The sequence below is a fragment of the Diuraphis noxia genome, unplaced genomic scaffold (genome assembly GCF_037042655.1).
Source record: "Diuraphis noxia isolate RWA-SAM2 unplaced genomic scaffold, SU_Dnox_SAM2 contig0002, whole genome shotgun sequence".
In the NCBI taxonomy this organism is placed as follows: Eukaryota; Metazoa; Arthropoda; class Insecta; order Hemiptera; family Aphididae; genus Diuraphis; species Diuraphis noxia.
In genome coordinates, this window is record NW_028301712.1 from 81526337 (window position 1) to 81548754 (window position 22418).

General features: G+C 28.7%; 1 long non-coding RNA gene across 1 annotated transcript; it reads right to left on the reverse strand.

Annotated features, from left to right (window-relative positions):
* Positions 1 to 5893: 5893 nt before the first annotated feature.
* LOC149058988 (uncharacterized) lies at positions 5894 to 21897 on the reverse strand. Its single transcript, XR_016190630.1, has 3 exons — positions 21721 to 21897; positions 6478 to 6654; positions 5894 to 6031 (listed from the first exon to the last, which is right to left on the reverse strand). It is a non-coding gene; the product is annotated as an uncharacterized LOC149058988 (long non-coding RNA).
* Between the last annotated feature and the right edge of the window lie 521 nt (positions 21898 to 22418).

Genomic DNA, 22418 nt, shown 5'->3' on the forward strand with positions numbered 1-22418 from the left:
TAACCTACAGACATATTATAATATCATTATGTTAGTAATTATAATATAAGTGCGCGTCAGATATAGGTAAATCATTTTGGATGTTCACAAAACAATCGCGCGATCGTTGTTATTAATAAATTGTGTTTTACAACAGCGATAAAAACATAAACGATCCCGTTGAAAAACTATACATGTTCAAACTACGTACTCCGGCATTCATCGAATTGTGTAAGCACAGATAAAAAAAAATTAATACAACTGACGATGACCGTTGTAACATAATATTGTGACGTTTTCTCAACGCAGCTCGAAAAAAAGGGTTGCGATGGCCCTTCGGCAGTTTAGCTCGCCCCTATTCATCTAACACCGTACTCGATTACTCGATATTAGGTACCAATAGGTATAATATTTTATTTATTTATTATTCCGGTATGTGCGAGGTTTATAGTAAGAGTTTTTCATGTTTTTCATGTTTTCCTTCAGCCTACTCAGTTAAATTTAAACTTAGTTAAATAATACATGTCAGCAGTGCTTAAATAATTACAATTATGTATTAAAATGATTCTTTGTAGGTCACTTACATTCTTGATATGGTAATAAATATTTATTTATATTTTTTAATCTACAATCAATAGTGATAGATTTTCCTAAAAAATTTTAATAATAAAATACAATATTACAAAGTAATATTTATATTTCACCAATAATATTATGATTATAGTGATATATGTTATATTTTAAATACGAGTGAATAAGGAAGGTATTACAGTGGTCGTTGGTACAATGTGAGATTCCCGTGTCCTGTACACTTTATATCACTCATTTTAAATTTAAATTATCCTAAATTAAGATATAATTACTCATTATTTTGTAAATGTATATTAATCAGACGATACTATTTATAGTCATTAATTCATTATGAAAAATAATAACATTTTAGAACCAATAGATTCATCGGATCGATTAAAATCTAAAATATATAAGATTTCTAATTTATTATATTTAAAATGTTTCAACAATATATATGTCAGCATTATCTATGTTATTATACAAGTTGAGTACAATGTTTACATTATATTATATATATTATAATTGTTTGTTACAAGTTTTATTATATAAACAGTATTGATTATTAATGAGTGGTGACAATAGATATAGCATTAATAACAATTATTATAAAATAAATAACAGTTTTTGTGTGCCGTATTTATTTATCGTCGTGAGAGTTTACGGAGTCTTCCAATAGGAGTACGTCTTGTGGTCGTAGGCGTCTGGTTTTTGTTTTGGTTCAAATTCCGTACCGTGTTCGGATTCTGATGTTTTTAGTTTTGAGTAAACATTTTTAAATTGAATTTTAGAAAACAAATAATGCATAATTTCCCTTGTTCAGTTTTTTGTGCTTTAGTTTTCAATAATACATTTTTATTTATTTTCCAAAAACGGTCGTTCTGTATTTTCTATTTAATATTCATTATTCAGGCTTAAACACGTTGTGTATTATACACATAAGTTGACAGTGTACATTAGTACTACACGTTGTATACTTTAAAAATATAGTCAAGTTGAAAATATTTGGATGCGACACAGCACACTTAAACCCCTCACTGAAGTTATTTGTCACTAACAGATTAGACCTTAAGTAAAATAAAAAAATTACAATCAATCTCGTAGATACTGCAGAGAGTACCTACTCAACTGGCCGTTCACAATATTATAGTCAATATTGTGATTATAGCATAATTTTTTACAAAATTTAAAACTATTAGTTTTAAACTAGATTGTTTGCAGTGACGAAAAATTGCTTCATGTCAAACATCAAAAGTTTCAACTATCAATGAAAGCACAATTATACGTATAACTATTACTTAAAATTCAAAAAATATTATAAGATGATAATTTGATCTAATCATATAACTGAAACATATAAAACTGTAGAAAAAATAGTTACATCTGAGTATTAATTTGATAAATAATAATAACAATTACAACTTTTGTTCCAACCCCATCAGTCATTACAATTAATTATTAAAATGTTTACATAAGATCTTAATTAAAAATAGTGTACCCCTATAATATATAAAAATATTCTTAAGAATGTTTACATCAACTCCAGTATATAATTGCTCTACAAAATAGCATTGTCTGGTCCTAAACGAATTATTTGTATTCTTCAATGATCAAATACTGGTTCAATTCATTGACAATTCTATCAGTAAAAAAAACTTTGGTAATGCATTTAAATTAATAAATAATAATGAAATCATCAATGAGTTAAAAAAAAAAAAAGAAGCTAAACGAAAATTGTTACAATAACAATTATTTCATGTTTCATGTCAAATAATTTAAGTATACTGATTATATTTTTAATTCATTGTAAAACGTACTTATTTATATAATTTTAAGAATTATTGATATTAGAATTTTAAATGAATCATACATTTTTATTAAAACATAATAATATTAAAATGTATTATAAATTAATAAATTTAACATTATGACTATTATTTTTTTAGATTGAGTTTAACGAGAATATAGAGTTGATAAATTCGCATTTTATCAATAAATGATGTACCTATCAAGGAAATCAACAAATTCCAGTCCTAGCTATGTATCACCGATTGAATATTATAATATATCTTTTTACAGCTAGGATGATTAATTTTACATTTTTTTTTGTTTAAGTGCTGTTTAATTTTTATCTAACAACAAATTTATTTCATCGTAAAATAATTTATATTTTGCATTTTTCGTTTTGTTGTACATTTTTACATATTAATTTAAGGTATAATTTTTTTCATCTTTGACATAAACTTTTTCGAAATAATTATGTATTTATATTACATAAAATTAAAACTCAAAATATACTTGACTGTCAATTGTATACATTACAATTTTAAGAACCCTAGTGTTGTTAATTTACATATTATTTTAATCTTACCTAAAAAACGTATTTAACCATATTTACCTAAGCTTTTCCTATTTACTTGTACAACTCAACTGTCAATTATTAACTGAAAGTGAAAAATTATAAAAACATGAAATTAAATTATAGTCAAATTTTTATCTATACGTATAGTATTATAATTACCTACATTATAATATTATTTTGAGTCATTTTGAAATTAAAGAATATCCACGTTTGTTATACTGCAACATAAAGTTAAAATTATCTTTTTGATTATATTTTAGAATTTTTTAGTTAACTTTTGGCCATTTTTTTGGTCATCAATATCTACCTATAATCCAATCTCAGCTATAATATGATGTACTTATAACGTAGATGGATTGTGTAATTCGATTTATGTGTGCCTATATGTGTAACCAATATAAAGATAACGTTCGATGCACGTCAAATAATATATAATAGTATAAAGTCGACGCGCGTACAGCACCCATCCTGCACCCGACCGTTTTTATTGTGCGTACCTGTTTATTTTTTACCGTGGGCAAGGCGAATATACCAACGAGAAGAAACCAGGACGAAACAAATAGATATACCACCGCCTACGTCTGATGCACGGTCGGGCGAGAAGGAAAAAAATTGTACGTGATTGACTGACGTGCAGCGGCCCGAGATTAATTTAAAGCCGTGACTGTTCGAAATAATAAATAATATGTTAATAATTTATGTACGACTATAATATAGGTGTAGGTAAGTCCTATTATACGGCGCAGTATGGGCCGCGTGTCGCCGAGTTTTCGGATAAATTTACACGCGGATTACACAGGTAAACAGAGGTGGGTACTATACTACGGTGCGTGTGTGTGCGCGTTCGGACAAGCGAGCATCATCTGCAGTGATATAGCTGCCGCCCAGAAACCGTTATTCGTTTTCCCATCGAAAATCTTGGGACCTTTACCCGTCGATATTGTTCGTATACGTCATTTAATAATAATACGGCATAATATTATTTATATATATATATATATATATATATTATGCTCGAGGCGCACGCGCACACCTATTTCGACTCGTATATTGTAATAAATTTATACATACATAATATATATAGGTATATTATAATATACATATTATAATACAATAAATAATAATAATAGGACCTAACCTGTACTCTTGTGTGCTCAAATATTATGTATAATAAAATGTAGGTAGGTAGGTAGGTACGTGAGACTGTTGTGAGTATGTGTAGGTAACCAGTAGGTACAATGACACGCCATCGCCGTTGTGCGGCCGAGACTAATGCGTTGCGTGGAAATCAGCTGCTGCCAAAGATTTCGGCGCGAAGGGGTTGTTGAATCGATCTCGCTGTAATCGCTGTAGGTATACGTATTTGCGTGTGCGTGTGTGCATGTGCATTATCCCGTCCGTTTTGTGCACCCCACTCCCTCGTCCGGTCATATTTAAAATTATTGCGAGAAATATATTATATTTGTTTAAACGTCGATGCTGTCACATTAAGCGATACATATTATATCCAACGGGAACCGTACACACACGCGGGCGCACACGATATAGTTGGGTATCTGGTAATACCACCTTTATTGTGATGCATTAAATGTTAGATGCGGATACGAGCAATAATGATACCGCATAAGTATAACGAGAAGATCTGCAGTCCCCCGACGACACCATCGCCCTGCATATATGCCTTTGCGCACTACGGATGTTCGTGAGGTACAATAATATATAGTGTATACATTATATTAATCGCCGGTAACATAATAAACAAACACTTTTAAAGTTTAAACAGTATAGCTTTTACGTCACGTATTCACAACATCAGTGAATTCGGTAAACAATAATAAAAAAAAACTATACCTATAGTGCAGCTATACTAACCATAAAATAGCTATATTAAAGTTACACGAAATAAAACGAAACGATAATATTTTTATCATGTTATCAATAGAAAACGCATAAGTCTGCAAAAATTGGGAATTAATTATACGATTTTCAATCGTTTCGATGTTTTTAATTTACGGTTTAAAACTAAACACACGACTTGAATTGCAACTCGGTCATTTACGATACACATACTGCTGATGGTGCATTATTATTCTACAGTGCGATTGCTTATATAACTTTCGTGTGTACACAGATCTGGCAGACGTGACTTCTTTTCTTTAAGTTGATATACACACATATACATACTTACCACGCGAGCGTGTCGACCACTCTGCAGGCACCGCGAAATCGCAATGACTCGATGCAATTATTACCATCGGAAACGTGTTCATAATATATTGTTGAGTTTAATCGGATAAATAAATGCATATTAGAAAGAAAAAATAGTGTATGTTTATTATGTATGTAAAAAACGTGTACGCGAGGAGAGACGATTATTATAGTTGTATAGCAGTATTATAGGTATCTATACATAACCACACAAATTATATAAGTAATATAACGACATCGCCTAAACATCTATAATATATGATTATAATGTATAGTATGATTGTATTATTTATAGCAAAAAGGTGAACAAAATTCGTAAAACCTATTAAAACTATATAAGAAAATTCGATTTAGTAAAATAAATAGCAGTTAATATAAGTTCTCTTTATTTTTGTAACCCCAAACACAGGAGCGGACTCCGCGGCGAGTCAATACAAACGTCAACTTTAACCAGTAATAATTTTTACTGTCGTTACAATTTTACCACCATTAATGTTTTATGAGCATAGAGCATTTCACCAACATCATGCTACATAAAATACAATTTTAAATAGTAAGTATTTTAGTATATTTTATACATTGCATCTAGGTACTTAAAACAAATTAATGTTTTGTTTAAAGTGAAATGGTTGTAAACGATATACGAGAACATGAAGAACTTTTAAATTCATCATCAAGTAGATAATATTAAAGTTTTTAACATTTTAAAATAAACTGTACAAGTATAATAATAAAAATTTTTATTTAAAAGCGTTTATCAAAAATAAATTCAATCAAAATTTAATAATTTAGTTGCATCTTCTGTTCCCATTACATATTATTCTTTCGTCGGTACATATGTCTCGTATTCTTGTGCTGTTTTCAGATGATGTATTTAATATACGTCATATCGTACAACGAACCTGTATAAAACTAAACATGATTGTTAATATGTTACAAAAAAAAACAAAATTTGAAGTCGTAAGTACATAATGGAGGCTCAATATCATCTTCTTCTCCAATATTCTTATAAAAAAAAAAGATCAATAAATAACTTTAAATTAATATTCAGCTCCACAAAAAATGTATAACTATTTAATACTATTTTCCTACGTAAAATAACTTAACCATAAGTTTGTTATACTCTCTTGGGATCTCACAAATTTAGAGGAGAATGCGCAATTTATTTAATAATACACCTATTTTTTGTGTCCGCTTATAAGTATTATATAATATTATGACGCATACAATATATTTTATTACCACGGTGGTCCAGAAAACAACGATTTTATAGATTTCGTGAGGAAAAAAGAATCGTCAAGAACTAAGCGATACTGATCGAAACGTCTCGGCCGATTATACTTCACCGCAGTACTTACAATAATATTTCATCTGGGTCGACGATCGTTAACTCGACGTGGTGAGTGCCCTCAGATTTTGAACTCTGCTCTCCAGTATTCGAAAGCAATTATCGCAAAAACGCAAAACACCATATATACCGAACCGACAATCCGATAAATGTTTAACACGTCGAACGTACGTGCAGAAACAGACATCTAAAATAATAATATATTATATACATTATTGCGGTTCGACGTGTACTGTATTTGGTACAATATTAAAAATAAAAAAAAAAAACAATGAAATGTTTTTGTATCTAATTGTCCTGAGTAACACTAGGTTGGTATATATTTGTAGATATTTAATTGAGATTTTTAAACTTAATTCAATATTTCACAATTATGAAAAACGACATTGTAGTGAATGTTTTATATATAACATATTATCCTCTTATATGCGACAAGGAAAAATCATTTTAATTTTCTGTTATATGATATTTGTTTAAGGTTGACTTTAACTTAAATTATTATTATTGTAAAAATATAAAAAATAGTTCCAAACAGTCAAATAACTTGCAAATTTAACATAAGATTCTTCAAAGGTTATTGTTATAAAGATTTTAATATTTTAAAGATACATAAGATCCACAAATTTGTAATACAAGCATTTGAAATCAAATTTTAACAACATTTTATCTTAATATTATTTTTCAAATTGGTTAAAAATGTATAAAATCTTCAATTTTTATAGCTACAACATGAAAATATAATATAAGAATCCCCATACTATACAGGTCAATTGATGCTAAATTTAAAAGCATAACAGACTAACAGAGTTAACTGAATTATTCAGAACGTACACAATGTTATGCGTTTGTAAGACGGAAACAACGCATGAAGATATATGGTGTCTTCTTAAAAGAAAAAATTAGAGTGAGCGTACTTAGTGTATCATCCTATATAATATATTATGTATGTATAGCAAGGACATGAATTAAAATTATCTGAAAAATGTATGAAAAAAAAAAAAAGTAGCGTCAAATAATTAAACTATATTATTATTGTTATTATCTAAGACATTTTTACCGTATAATCGTTTGACACGACGAATCACCTCAACCTCTGACCGACCAATTATAGTTAAAAATTGACAGTAAAAATATAGTCGAGATACGAGATTAACAATAAATACACTAGTTTTCGAAATTTTGATTCGATAACATAACTTTTGATGACACAATCTTAAGTGTGTTATAAATATTGTTACATGATTACAATAATTGAATAATTTATTATTATCTGTAAATAATTAGGTATCTATACTTGATTTAAAATTTATTACAGAATAAAAAATCTAATACTCTCGAGAAGACCGAGTTAAAGAATTTAAAATCAAATTGATTTTTACTCAATCTTTTTGCTTAATTTTGAATACGACGACTTATGTATGAAAGAAAGTGTTTGACAAAAATATTAAAATTCTCGGATATTATATTTTCTAGTAAAAACTATAAAAACTGGTTTATAGATTTATATGTATAAAAAAAGCATTAGAACGATTTGAAGGACCATTGATGATTTATAACCAAAATTATAATTCTTCGAGAACCATGTGTATAACAAGTGTCTGATATGGACAATAAAAAATAAAAACGAAGATGAGCGGTCTCTTCTGATTAATATTTCTTCACGACGTTCATATATTATTTAAAAAAAGAATAAAGATTATAAAAATATCCCAATTTAACGACTGGTTTTTGATTGCCGATCAATGGCCGGCATTCAGTTTTCCGTTTTAAAATGATATTATCATTGTTAAGCACTTAAACGATTTCGGAATTTCAGTTTTTATTTTCCGTCATAATAAAACATATGATAGTATTATCTATTACCGAATGACTAATCATATAAAATATCATATCGTTGCGTCTAATATTTTCATCCAGCCTTTATCTGTACACAACTCAACTGGACACTGACCTAAAACGCGTTTGGAAACTAGCTATGTATATTTTAGTATGATACGCTGTTATATACGCTGACATATTGAACCCTACATAATATTATCATTATGTCTCACGTATAAAATAAAATATTGTACTAGGTATTATGACTGTATCCATAAAATGTTATAACCGTTGTAAAATATATTTATTCCTGATGAATTATACCATTCACATTTAAAATTAATGTTGTACCGCTGTGCATTTAGATATAGACGACAAAACCAAAACATAATATAGAATGCAAGCCGGTAATAACAATTGTTATTTTTGATAATCGACGTCACGTTATAATTACGTTAATATATTATAAAGTACAATAAATTGCAAATAAATAATATCGACAATATACCTACCATTTTGGGACTTTAAGACATCGCAAACTGTCCAACGAATTCAGAAACCTAATCGATGTATAAACTGTAGAAATCATTATTTCGGCATCGGCCTCGAAATCGCCTGTCTCTCTCTATATATATATATATATATATATGTATATTATATATAAATATCTACTATAATATATTATTATTGTTATTATTATTATTATCACGTCGAGAGCGTACGAAAATTTTGGTGGTTTTCGGCGATGCCGTCCCAAAGGCCTTGAACGTCTATCGCGGGAATTCGTTTTTATAGAGGAATTCGGCTGCTGTAGGAGCAGTCACGCGGTGAGTGCGTATAATAATTCAAACCGATTAACGATCGTCGTAAATTTTGCCCCGGCGGCGGGCATAGACGGAACATTTTTGGATATTAAAGTGGAAGCATTATATTTATATATAGGTTGGTGGTTGCTGCAGGCGTATATAATTTATATATTTAGATACACATAAAATTGTAATCGATTTTACAAATTAATTTTTTTATTTTTGAATGAAATCTGCAAAAAATTACCTGAAATACAAAATAACTATTGTAATATTGTTATCTCTAATTGTCTCGTGTATAATAAATACTTATTAGTGGCGTCACGTTATCTACTTCCAACACCTATTGATTTTGAAGATTTTAATTTTAAATTAACCTATACCTAAGAAAAGAAATATAGGTGCCATCTGAATCAATTCAATCATAAGCCTAAAATTTGAATGATGAAGTTCAAAAATAACAAAACAATGTTGCAAGTATCAAACACCGGATTTTACAAGTGAGCTGTTTTAAATTTTCCATTTTTTTCGTTATCGAGCCAGTAAATTACTGATTTGATTATACACACATACAACAAATGATTACTGTTTAATAAAGTAAATTTAAATTAAGTACCTACCGAGATATACTTTTAGCCTTTAGTACGTTCATAAATTAAAACATTATTTTTCCATAATTAAAATAGAATATTGTGATGAGAGGATGTTTTTTTTACTTACTAGTTACCGATATAATCAATATACAAAGTTTCGATGGACATACTAAAAATTACTAATAGGTAAGCAATAATTATTGTTTAAAAATTCGAGAAAAATTAAATTAGCTTTTCCTGGATAATAATATTAACTGTAATGAGTAAAATATATTATACTCATCGAAAATGGAACCAGCACGTACATAACACATTTTTTAAATTGTTGATATAAATATAACCTTAAAATTACTATATTCTATTATGATAAATATATTTTATTTCTGAACAAAATCTTTTTAAACTTGCCCAGCCGTCCGAGTGAACAGATTATTAAATTGCATGTCACAGAATATTAATTCCAGACGGTTTTTTTTTTTTTTTTTTAATTTAGTGTTTGGTCTGTAGACTGTATTTATAATCACCTGCTGCACACGGGTAATACGGTGGTTATATTATAATATAAGTTAAATAATTATACAATTTATATATATATATACTTTGAATACTAACCAAAAAGTCAGCCCACGCATCAGACGCCACGGCAAAACTGCATTATGATGTATATACATACTGGTTTTTTCGAGTCAAAAACCGATTTTTAAGGGGGAAAAACACGTGTACCTATACGGATCCCGGCTAGTCGCGCGATAATATTTGACGTGCGGTGACTGCAATACACACATATATAGGTATATATTATATGCAGCGCTCGTCGTACATAATAATCCGGTTTTTCGGACAATAAATATACACCCGAAAAGTTGGATGCAGACACACAAAAAACACCCAAAAAATATCAGACCAGTTTCGAGTTAGTTTTTTTTTCTTGGTTTTCGATTCCCGAAAAAATATTTTTCGTCTTTTGTCTCGTTCGGAGATTTTCTTACGCAGTTTGTGCGGTTTTTTTCCCCCCTCGTAGACAGTTTACGTCTCAGATGTCGGTAAACCGACAAAAATTTTGCCTCTACACGAAAATATCCGAAAAAAACTCGTTACTGTTTTGACGCTATACATGTATATACATACATGCGTCCCGCAATGAACAGAAATTCTTATGTTTATTATTATTATATTTTTTTTGCTTGTGTTATAACCAAGTCTGGACTCGACATTTTCAAACATTATCGTTGGTAAATAATATAACTCGCAATTTTTTTTTTTTTTTTAACATTTTCGCTAACGAATTATTATTAAACGTACACAATCAAACGAATGGTATTTCGGTACGAGTTTTTCGGGATATGAAAAAGAAAAAGAAAAATTATTTTTGCGTCTATTCGAAACATGGAAGAATGCCCATTAAACACAGTGCAGAACATGTCCGATATCCGTCAGGACAAAAACCTGCAGCAGTACGAAAAGCATACGCCCAAAACCGTAAAAATCAATTACTTATTCACGCTGTATGCGCGCATATATATATATATAAGTACCTATTGCAGCTATAATAATATACCACCGCCGCAGTGGCAGTCGGCGGCGTTGCAGTTGTAATTCGAGTCCAAAAATGTGTGTGTAATGTCGTCTCTGATAATCATAATATTGTTATTGTACGACATTCGTTTGACGGAAAAATCAAATAATATTGTAAAACAGCATATTATTTTATTATAATTACGAAGTATTACAATACAAGTATAGTAAAATATTTTATAGTAATTTTAAGAGAGTATTAAACGGTGTTCACGCACGGATAGAGTGTGATGTGCATCTCATTACCATTATTATATAACAATATGTATGTTATTGTACAATATATAATAATGTATTATGTAATTTATATGTATCAGCTGTTTATTTTTTTTTTGTACACGAAAACGGCAATAGTTCGACTGAAATATATATTTGGCTATGATGTGTGCAAAAATTGGCACTCGAGAGCCAACGATAAAATATAACATTCTCTATAAAGTATTCATATGGCAGGAACATAATTGAACGTTTTAAGCGTAAAATAAATATTTACAGACTATATAATAGCAAATGAATGTTATCGAAACTCATTTCCTAAGATGACGTTTTAAACGTCTGGTTCGGAGTAATAAACTATAATCTCTAAATGAAAAGAGCAAAAATCCTATTTAAAAAACACATTTAAAATCGATAAAAAAATTTTTACAGATTCCCCACAAAACATATAAAAACAAATTACAGAATAAAGTATAGCGTTTGTCTGCACGACTAAACGCCTATGCGCTTTATAAATTATGTACAGTAATATAATAATTATATACTTCAAAAATATTATAAGCAACGTCTAAATAATATAATAAAAATAATTAAATATTAAATTATCATATGTACCAAACGCGTATAGAGTTGTAGAGTAACATATTACTATCATTGGAATATATACAGTCAATTAATGTTTTTGATTTCAGAATCGGCTATTATGGCCGTTTGCTTTAATTAATTTGGGTCCGTACACGTCGTGTTTTATCGTAAGTGGATGCGTGTAAATCGTTAAGTATTAACGCCGAACATCAGTACTCAAGAATTGGTAAATAATAAGTATATATCTGTAATTATTATACATTCTTACCAACATTGTATTAGTATAATATTATGTAACAAAGACGGCGTGATTGAATTTTTAGAATTTTTTTTTCCATCACATTAGTCTTATTAAAAACATTTACAAATAATATACGAATTGTCATAAATCATAATACAACAATATAGTATGGTGTTCATTAATTTTAATTATTCTCAACAGTTATAGCGATTTTACATTAAAAAAAAAAAATAAAAATATTTCTTAGAATTTAGTTAGTAACGATTTTAATTATTGTGTTCTCATACGACGTTTTCATTTTATAGTAATTTGATTAGATTACAATGTATGACATTTCATTAAAAAAATCACAAGAAAAAGATAAATTATACGTTATATCGACTAAAATTAAAATTCCGGAAAAATAAACAAATCAAGATATATATATATATATTATATTTGCTTTAAATTCGACTTATTAAGAATGTGTAGCTATATATAATTGGCAATTGTACGCAATACTCATAATATAAATATAATATGTGATACATTAAAACATTTGATCAATTTGTCATTTTAATTACCGAACACAATACAATTATTACCACACACCATATGTATTATATTATAATATGGACTTATTGTTGAAGTAAAAAGTTACAGACTTCGAACGTTATGTAATTTACAATTAGCTAAATAACCAATATTAAAAAATGTACGCACATTATATTATATATATGAGGCGATTCACCCAATAAATTTTAAATTACTTCATTGATTTTCAATAAAATTAAAATATCAAAATTGCATTCGTAGACATGGTTAAAATTATTTACTCTAAAAACATTTATACATACAATAATGTTTTAATGAACACAAATATCTCCATAAATCTGAAAACGAAATTTAGAAGAACATCATTGAGAAATGAGTAGAAGTCGTTAAACAGTTTTTGCTATTTTATGTTTTGAAGTGATATACAACTCATCTGAGAACCCCTCTCTATTTGCATAAGTCGGGCCTTCAGCCTCTATATACGTATATTATAATAATATGTCACCATAGTATTTCGTATATTTTGTTATGAAATTAATACAAATTTAACATCGTTTTCGTTATGATATAAAATATATTTTTAAATTGTTATATCTAGTCTACGGTTTACCTGCCCACTGTTTCGTGCATAGGTACTGTATAGGAACTCGGCAGGACGACAACCGATTCGACAACATGTTAATATATTATATTTAATTTTATTCTCACAAAATGTGAAGCTGTTATAATTAGAACGAATGGCTGATAATAATATTACTGTATATTATATATTGTAGCGGGTATTTTTGAAGAAAAAAAGACACACGTGTGCGTCTTTTCAGCGGGATTACGTGACTGACATTGATTTGCTTTACCGATGCAAGTATACAGTTTTTTCTTTCATTTAACATATTGCCAACTCATTCGAAAATCATGTGAGGTCGAAGTGATTCTCGAAAAGCTCTTTTCCCCACGATTAGCTCGTGTATTTTATGTATAATAATCGACGATGGTGATAATATATAGCTACAAAATGTGTAATAAATATTAGTGAAAAAAAAAAAAAGGTAGGCGTAACTACTTATATACTCATCATTAACTCACACATTTCGTATAGGTCCTATCTTTATTTTTTTTCTAAATATAATATAATATTAAATCGTGATCGTGTACATGTCGATAAAACGTCTAATGAAACAACCATATTGTAATTATAATGATTCCGATTTAATCGGAGGACATATGGGTTTGTTGTCAATATTGTGAATGTAATTGGGATTGTTTAAAAAAAAAAAAACTAATAATATTCAATTCGCCGACAAGTCTACATTTCCACGCTATTTTTATTTACTACGTAGGTTAGGTATAGTTTGGAAGGTACGACTTGAATAAAAAAAAAAAGTTAAATAATAAATGACGAAAAAAATATGTCCATGTACAGTGTCGACCAAACTTGCACATAAATCAAAATATATTTCTGTATATACCATACGAGCTGTATTACAGTAATATAACAATAATTAATCAGCATTATAGCCGACGTATTGGGAACACGACATATTCGTCTTAGTGCCTATATCCGTGTAAAACCGATAAATTTCGTTAAACTGCACAATAATAATATTAAGGGAGTTGTGACAATAATTTTATACTGCATCCCTTTTACTGGAGACCATGTGTGAAAGGTACGTCTTAAAGGCGATTCTTTGATTCGACGGCGCTATGTGAAATGTGTGATGGTTAATTTTTTGTCAATTTGAGGCTATAAAAAAAAAAGATTACCGAAAGATGTGCTAACACGAAGCTTTTCACTATACAGAAAAATTTAATTTCTATTTTCTATATCATTAGAGTCGTCGAGAAAACGCAGCAGACAATACAAATAAGTATTAATTGAAAATTTGTCGTCCGATATAGGTAAAATCTCAGCAAACAAATTCACCAAATCGAAAATTTTTTATAGAGATATTTTTTTTTTTTTACATGCATGTCGTAATTTTGTTAGTTCAATAACAAAAACGTTTAAATATTATCGTTGTGGTGTACGTTTATCAAATGAATGTTTTCTAATCTAAAAATAATCAAACATATATACTTGCAAAACACTTTACACGCATGAAGTAATATTTTGCATAATATTATACATTTATACAATACAAGACTAAAACATGGATTTCATAATTGGACGAATAATATTTCTTTTATACACATTAATTATCGTACGAGACAGTGCTACAGCCAGAGGGCCTGACACTAGGGGAATGTTTGGACTTGAAATATATTACCTGCATTCATTAATATATATTATTAATTTTGATACTTCAAAATAATTTTGTATTACTTTCTTAAATGGACGTCTATTAAATCATTCTATAAATGAATAATGATAAAATACATAGATACTACCCTAACTAAAAAAAAATCTGTCTACATTCACAGAGTGTATAGTACCTACTGGTTATACTCGTATTGTAAACTATATAGATCTATAAGTCCGCTGGATACTGTTCTTATTAATTACCTATTAATTCTCACTCACTCATTTTTCTACAAAAAACTCAAAACATTGTAATGATAAAAAACATAAAACTGCATTTTTTCCTGACAATTATGAAAAAAAAAATTTAAAAACGTTATTAGATTTTGAAATAATGAGTGATTCATCATTCACAATAAAAAAATGCATTGTAAATTAATATTTAATATTGGTCAGCAATTTTTTTATTTATAATTTTTTTATTTAAAAAAATGTAAGACTCAGTGGAATCAATACAGGTACCATATTATACGAAAGGAAAATAATTAAACAGTTGAATCGATATGAAGATAATATTACTAGTAACTGGCGACGGAAACAATTTTATAAACCTTTTTCAAAATCAAGTAGTTTCGGCAGAATCGAAAAATCCAAATATTCAACGTATTCAGTAGCTAATTTATTATAACAGGTCTTTTACTACATACACCATTATGTATCTCCTTTGAATTAGCTTAAAGCTAATAATCGTTCTCGATGCCAAGGACTAACGACAAACGAAGACTCGGCGCCTCTTTCATCCATCAAAAGCGTTACAGTAGAGCATCGTCATAAGTGGACAAAAAGCACCGCCATGGCTTTTACCCACTACTGCGGAGACAACTACCAGAAAGCAAAACCGGCTACATTTACGTCGGCGTTACATAAACCGGTGAAACCAACAACTAGGTAGTATATGTATATACCTGTTACTATCTGTAATCAAATTTAAGTCCGCTGTAATTACTATAAGGAAATTAAAAAACTGTATCCTCAGTTGTTCAGATCAAATATACAGTCGATATTGATAGGTCTACAAACATTCCCTTTACTATTGGAAAATTGATAAAATACTAAAAGTATTTGAAATACAAATATTGACCGAGTGGCTCATATCAAAAAAATCACTCAGAGCACGGCCTATCATCATCAAACCGACGTGTAATAATTTATTAATTAGGTATATATAATTGGTACACCGTAGTCGATTGACGACGACTTGAACTATAAGAAAAATAATGAAAAAAAAAACTATTTAATACGAAACTGGTGGTCGTGAAACAATGTGCGTGTGTGCATTCAACAGACGAGAATAGCATTAAATTCAAAAAACAAAACGGACATAATATTCAAACAGTCTCCAGTTGGATATACGACGCGGACTACAGGTAAACTTTGCTATACGTATATGCAACTACTGGCGGCTGTTATTATTATGTGTACGACGCACCTCTTGTACGACCGCTACAATATACTTTTTATGTATATATATTATATATATATATATATTTCTCATCGGATTTACCATTTTATTGTTTTTATTTCGGTGGGATAATTTTATTCTCTCCACGCTCCACTAGTAAATCGTGTCGGTTCAAGAGGTTTCGAATACGTACCTATATATACATACATACGTCGACCCAGAGACGGAGAAACGCAAACATTTAAAACAAGACGGATATACGTTATATTTTATTATATTATTATTATTATTATTATTATTATTACTATTATTATGCGAGTGTGTGCAGTAACGGCGTATTAAAAAAGAAAAAAAAACGGAATGTCCCGAGCACTCGAACCCATTCCACTCAAAAACCCATTGATCGCGCGTCGTCGGGAATCGAACCTGTCCGTCAATGACTTACTGGGCACTGTGGATTCCGTGGGAATGCGCCACATTATTACACTGAACCCATTATAATAATTCGCCATCGCATGTGTATAATAATATTATAAAGGTACCTATAATACACATTGCATACATTTTACACCTTAAGCCGCGCGCGGACGTACCGCATTGTGACGATCCCAATTTACATTTACGCGGCAGCTTTCCTCCGCCGCCACTGCGGTGCACTGCACACACAATATTAGTATCGTCATCATCATTATTGTTGTTATAATATATTTTACTATACAATGCGAATAGGTCTACAGCAACAGGTCCGTAATATTTCAAGCGAAAACGGTTGTCCCGAAAAGTCTATCGATGGACACGATGGTCGCGACGACCGGTTTTCGTGTCCAAACTATTTGGACAAATTTTACATCAGAAAACAATCGAAAATGACATTAGACCACGTCCCGCAGTTACACAATAGTTTCATAATATATTATATTGTTATCGCTTTATCGTCGGAGCAAAAAGCTGAAGAACGCAATTTTCGTGAATTTCTGCATATTTTTATTTTATTGTGATAGATTAACTCATATATACTTGCGATGCATTTCTTCCGAAACCACACGGATATCATATTTAAATTGTGAAGATCGAATATATGTCTAACCTATATGAATTATAACTGCAGATATGTAAACTCCAAAAAGTGTCCTTAGAGGTAATTGAGTTGATGATTTCATTTTTATAGACATTGTATACGTGAATATCTACGTCAAAACAGTAAAAAATAGTGAGTATAAAAATACATCAAAATCACGAACGACGAATAAGTTGTACGATAATATTATTATGCTTGATATTGATTAACACTTTTAAACGTTTGAACAGACAAAAATATTTAATTTGGTTTTTGAACTTGTAACCGTTAAGTAAAATATTATATTTTATTGAAATTTTTTATTCAACCCTGAAGGCAGACGGAAATTAATAACTTCCCCGTTTTAAGAGCTTAGTGTAGTATTAAAGTTTAATTACTGTACAATGCTGTTTGTTTAACGTTTGCTTATTATTTCAATATATTTAATAATATACATATATAACGCTTCTGGGTTTCCAAAAAGCCTATATTATAATAAAGAAAAAATATTTTAAAATTAAAAAATTCGTTAACTGATTCGTGAAAACCCCATCATAATTTATAATATATTTTTATACTTTATAGTAGATACATTTTACAGCTACAATATAGCTTTAAATCTAAATTCGTAATCAAATAATTGCTGAGGTGTAAGACATCTGATTTAAAAAAAAGATATATATTTTTTTATCGATCTGTAAATCTGTTATAAGTAAAAAAATGATTTGCTTAATCATCGTTACGAATCGAAAATAATTAATCCACAATTCTTCTTTTTTACATTTATCAATGCGTCGTTACTCATTAATTAAGTGTATGTAAATAATACATTTATGTTATCTATTGAAATGCATAGTAAACTGTATGACACAATTTGTTATTTTCCATGTTTCTTAATATCAAATCGTGTGAATCATATCATAATATTAGAATAAAAATACTTTGTTTTAAACTAAAAATAAAATATACATAATAAACATAATAATATTATGTCTCATGATCTTTTCACACGAAAAAAAACCTCGTGACACATTAGACAGCTGATAATAACGTTTGTGAAGTTTCCCCCTCCCACTTTAACCCAGAAACTTCAAATATCTTTAGAAAAATTACTGCTTATTTTTTACTATAAGGAACGACTATTTAACCCTTTACCCCGAAACTTAGAACCTATAAGAACATTTTGTTCTTATTTGTACTCTTATTCCTCTTCCTTCTAGCCAATGACTTGAACTTCGACATGCATGTCTTATCTAGTTATCTATACAAATAGCTAATACAAAAATGTTCTATACATTTATATTCACTATTAAAATGAATTTTTATAATTTAATAGAACCCATCTAAATTTACAACAAAGAAAAACATAATGCGACTTTCAATTTTAAAGTTGACAGTTAGTTACTTTTGTTTTATAATTATTGGGTAACGTGACTATATTTAAAGATCTTATTATAGCATACGGTGTAGGGGATGACTATAACCATATGATAATGAATATTAATGAATGTAAAGGGATATAGAAAAGAACGAGAATAATATAAATGACAACATAAACTTCTTACGAGTAGAAAAAAAGAGGAAGAGCAGAATGGATCTAAAGAAAAAATAATATATGTATATTGTATAGTGTGTACTTAATATTAAAAAAAAAAACACTAACACCTATATCAATATTAGAAAAATTCGGATACAATCTATATAATACTAAACTGCACCCATTTACCCGTGGGATATTATGCAAATTGCACGGAGAATGTTCATTGTTATTGTAAAATCAGTCATGTGTATATTAATAAAATATTAATTGACCGAATACAATTTTAACAAGTTATTCAATTAAAACAACATGCCCGGACTTATTATATTATATAAAACGCCTAATATGATAATTCCGCACATCCGGCCAGCTCTCACAATGGCACAATGTTTAGTAGTAGAACGAACTTGCGATATTATTAACTTATAAGACATTATTGTAGTTATCATATACACAAGGTGATACATATTTTAAGTGTCTACATAAATGTGAACTCTCTAGAAAATATATTATTTTACATAATTTTGATTTCATTAGGAAATAATTATAATTTTTACAATTTTTAACAATTATTGTTATGATTATCATTGTTTCCTATTTATTGTATGATGACATACATTTTTAATTTTATATTCCTAAGTAAAATATTTTGAACTTCAAACGATTAATTAATATTATAGATTTAATTTGTAAGTATAGATATTTAAAATTTAGATAAACGAAGAAGAGGGCAGGACTGCAAAATCCTGGTCCATTACTTCGCTCATATAAACTTAAAATATTTATAATTTATAAATTATAAGTGTTATAGCTAATCAATTGAAATTCGGTTTTTATGTATTATATAATTACTCCGAAAGATATTCTACTGTGAAATATGAAATATGAAATTAAAAATGTATATTCTCTTATATTATGTTATTTAATTAAAAATTATAAAAGCATTTTTTGCAGTGACGTCTGATTAGACAAAATTATTTAAAAAAAACTTTTTAAAATAACAAATAATAGGCAATTAAATAGAACACATTTTGTGTGTGTATATATATGCCGAATACTTGACGTACAGTCCACGAAATACTTTTCACAGACACGTATTGTATTACTGTTAATTATAATATTATAGGTACCACAATAGATTATAAGTATTCGTGAAATCATGTATTGTATACACTAAATTATAGTCAATTCACTAAAAACATTGTACATTTTTTTTTTGTTTTTGGATCTCATCGATGACCATTAACATAATGTTAAATCGTTGGTACATGAATAAAATTACACTATAAAAGTTAATATTTCAATATTATTATACTTATTGCTCCGAGTACCTTACATATTCATTATATATTTTATAATACTTAAATATACATATTACATATAATTATATATACTATATAATATAACATATTGTTATGTACTTAATACTTATTGATGTAAAATTTTAACATTTAATGTGTAGGTACCTATGATATCGTTTTTGGTTCTTCCGTGACCAACGGGGTGTCTGAATTACGCTCACAAAACAAAGTTTAACAACTATTAAACATTCAAAAATCTCAAACATGCAGTGTACATAGGTAATAATGTATTATTTTATAAATTGTTATTAAGTTATTATTTACAGTGGTCACCGCTTATAGTGATCACATTAGTTTAAGAGTACTTTGATCACTATAAGCGGCGACTCGAAAAACAGGTAGAAAATAACGTAAATATATTTAAATATTAAAATTATATTTATGTAGTATTATTATTTTTTATTTATTATTATTTTTATATTTTTATTTTTATACTATATAAGTACATATTACATACAGTACACGCTGAACGACGGACGAAAGCCAACTGCATACAAAGTGTAAAATATCGGTGTTTGTGAGAACAAAAACGGATTCAAACATGTACGATATTATGAAGTATCGCTCATTAGTCATTACGTGGGTTACATTAGATAAGATTAGCTCGATTAAAGTTCACGATAATTGTCATTCGTAATCGTTTTACCTGTACACAAAGAGGTGATATTATTGTAAATTATATTTATATTTTATATTTCTGATCACAATAACCGAAAACCTGAACACTGTCTGCGACGAAAAATGCTCTTATAACGGCTGTTTGTTTCGTTCTTGGCATTTTTTATCACTATAAGCGGCCGATTCTTATAAGCAGTAAACACGGCGACCACTGTATCAAGTTATTTGTTATATCGAATATTATGGTATAATGAACATATCGCATAAAAAGTTTACTCGTTATAGTGTCCATGACCTACTTATTTACCTGTATAAACTATAAAGATTCACTATAAAAGTCTAAGACTAGGAGTGATCAACATGAATACGTCCACGAGCCACATAGATATGTACAATGATATCAAGAGCCAAAATGCTTATAAACATATTTTATAATTTTTATAATTTTATCGTTAATAAGTAAATATTGGGTTTTGTTTTATTAAGAGGAGAGCCGCAAGTTGGCCACCCCTGAATTATATACTCTATCATACAAATTTAAAAATGCATATCGCAATATTAAAAATATACTCCCGACAGTAAAAAGAGCGAGGAATTAATAAATTATTTACCTCTCATATGTTTTTCTCACATTTGTTGGTATGTCTGTATAATATCGCTTGTGAATGCATGACAGGAGTATGACAGTTATTACAGACAAAAGTGACGATGGACACTCGCACACGTGCTATGCGTAACATTTTGGATATCGCATGAGCCGAAAACCATAAATGAACGAGTGCGGTTAATAATTTTATAATCTGTAGAGCATGTTATAATATATTATACATAATATCATATAAATATGCATTCAATATGTGTTATCATCATTAGATAATGTTCCTGGAGTTCGTCAATACACTGTAATCTCTACAAAAGAGAAACATTGAAATTTTTTTAAACATTTGTTTATTAAAACATAATATTATGCTTATTGTGCATAACTGTTGTATAGATTGTATATATTTTTCTTTTCAAACCCAAAATATGATAATATATGCTAAAAATTATATAAACAATGTACCGAATTATTTAAAAAATATTATAAAACCGTGTGTAAGGTTTATGTACAAAAAACAAAAATACATCAAAAAATTCAACGAAAATATTAATATATAATTTATACCGCACGGAAATTTATGCTCTCTTTAACTGTACCTGCTCAATTATGTGTATATAAAAGAAATATTATTACAGTACAAAATCTATCCAAAAAAAAATATCATAGGCACTTTAATTGGTGGTTTGATGAAGCGCATTTATTACTGAT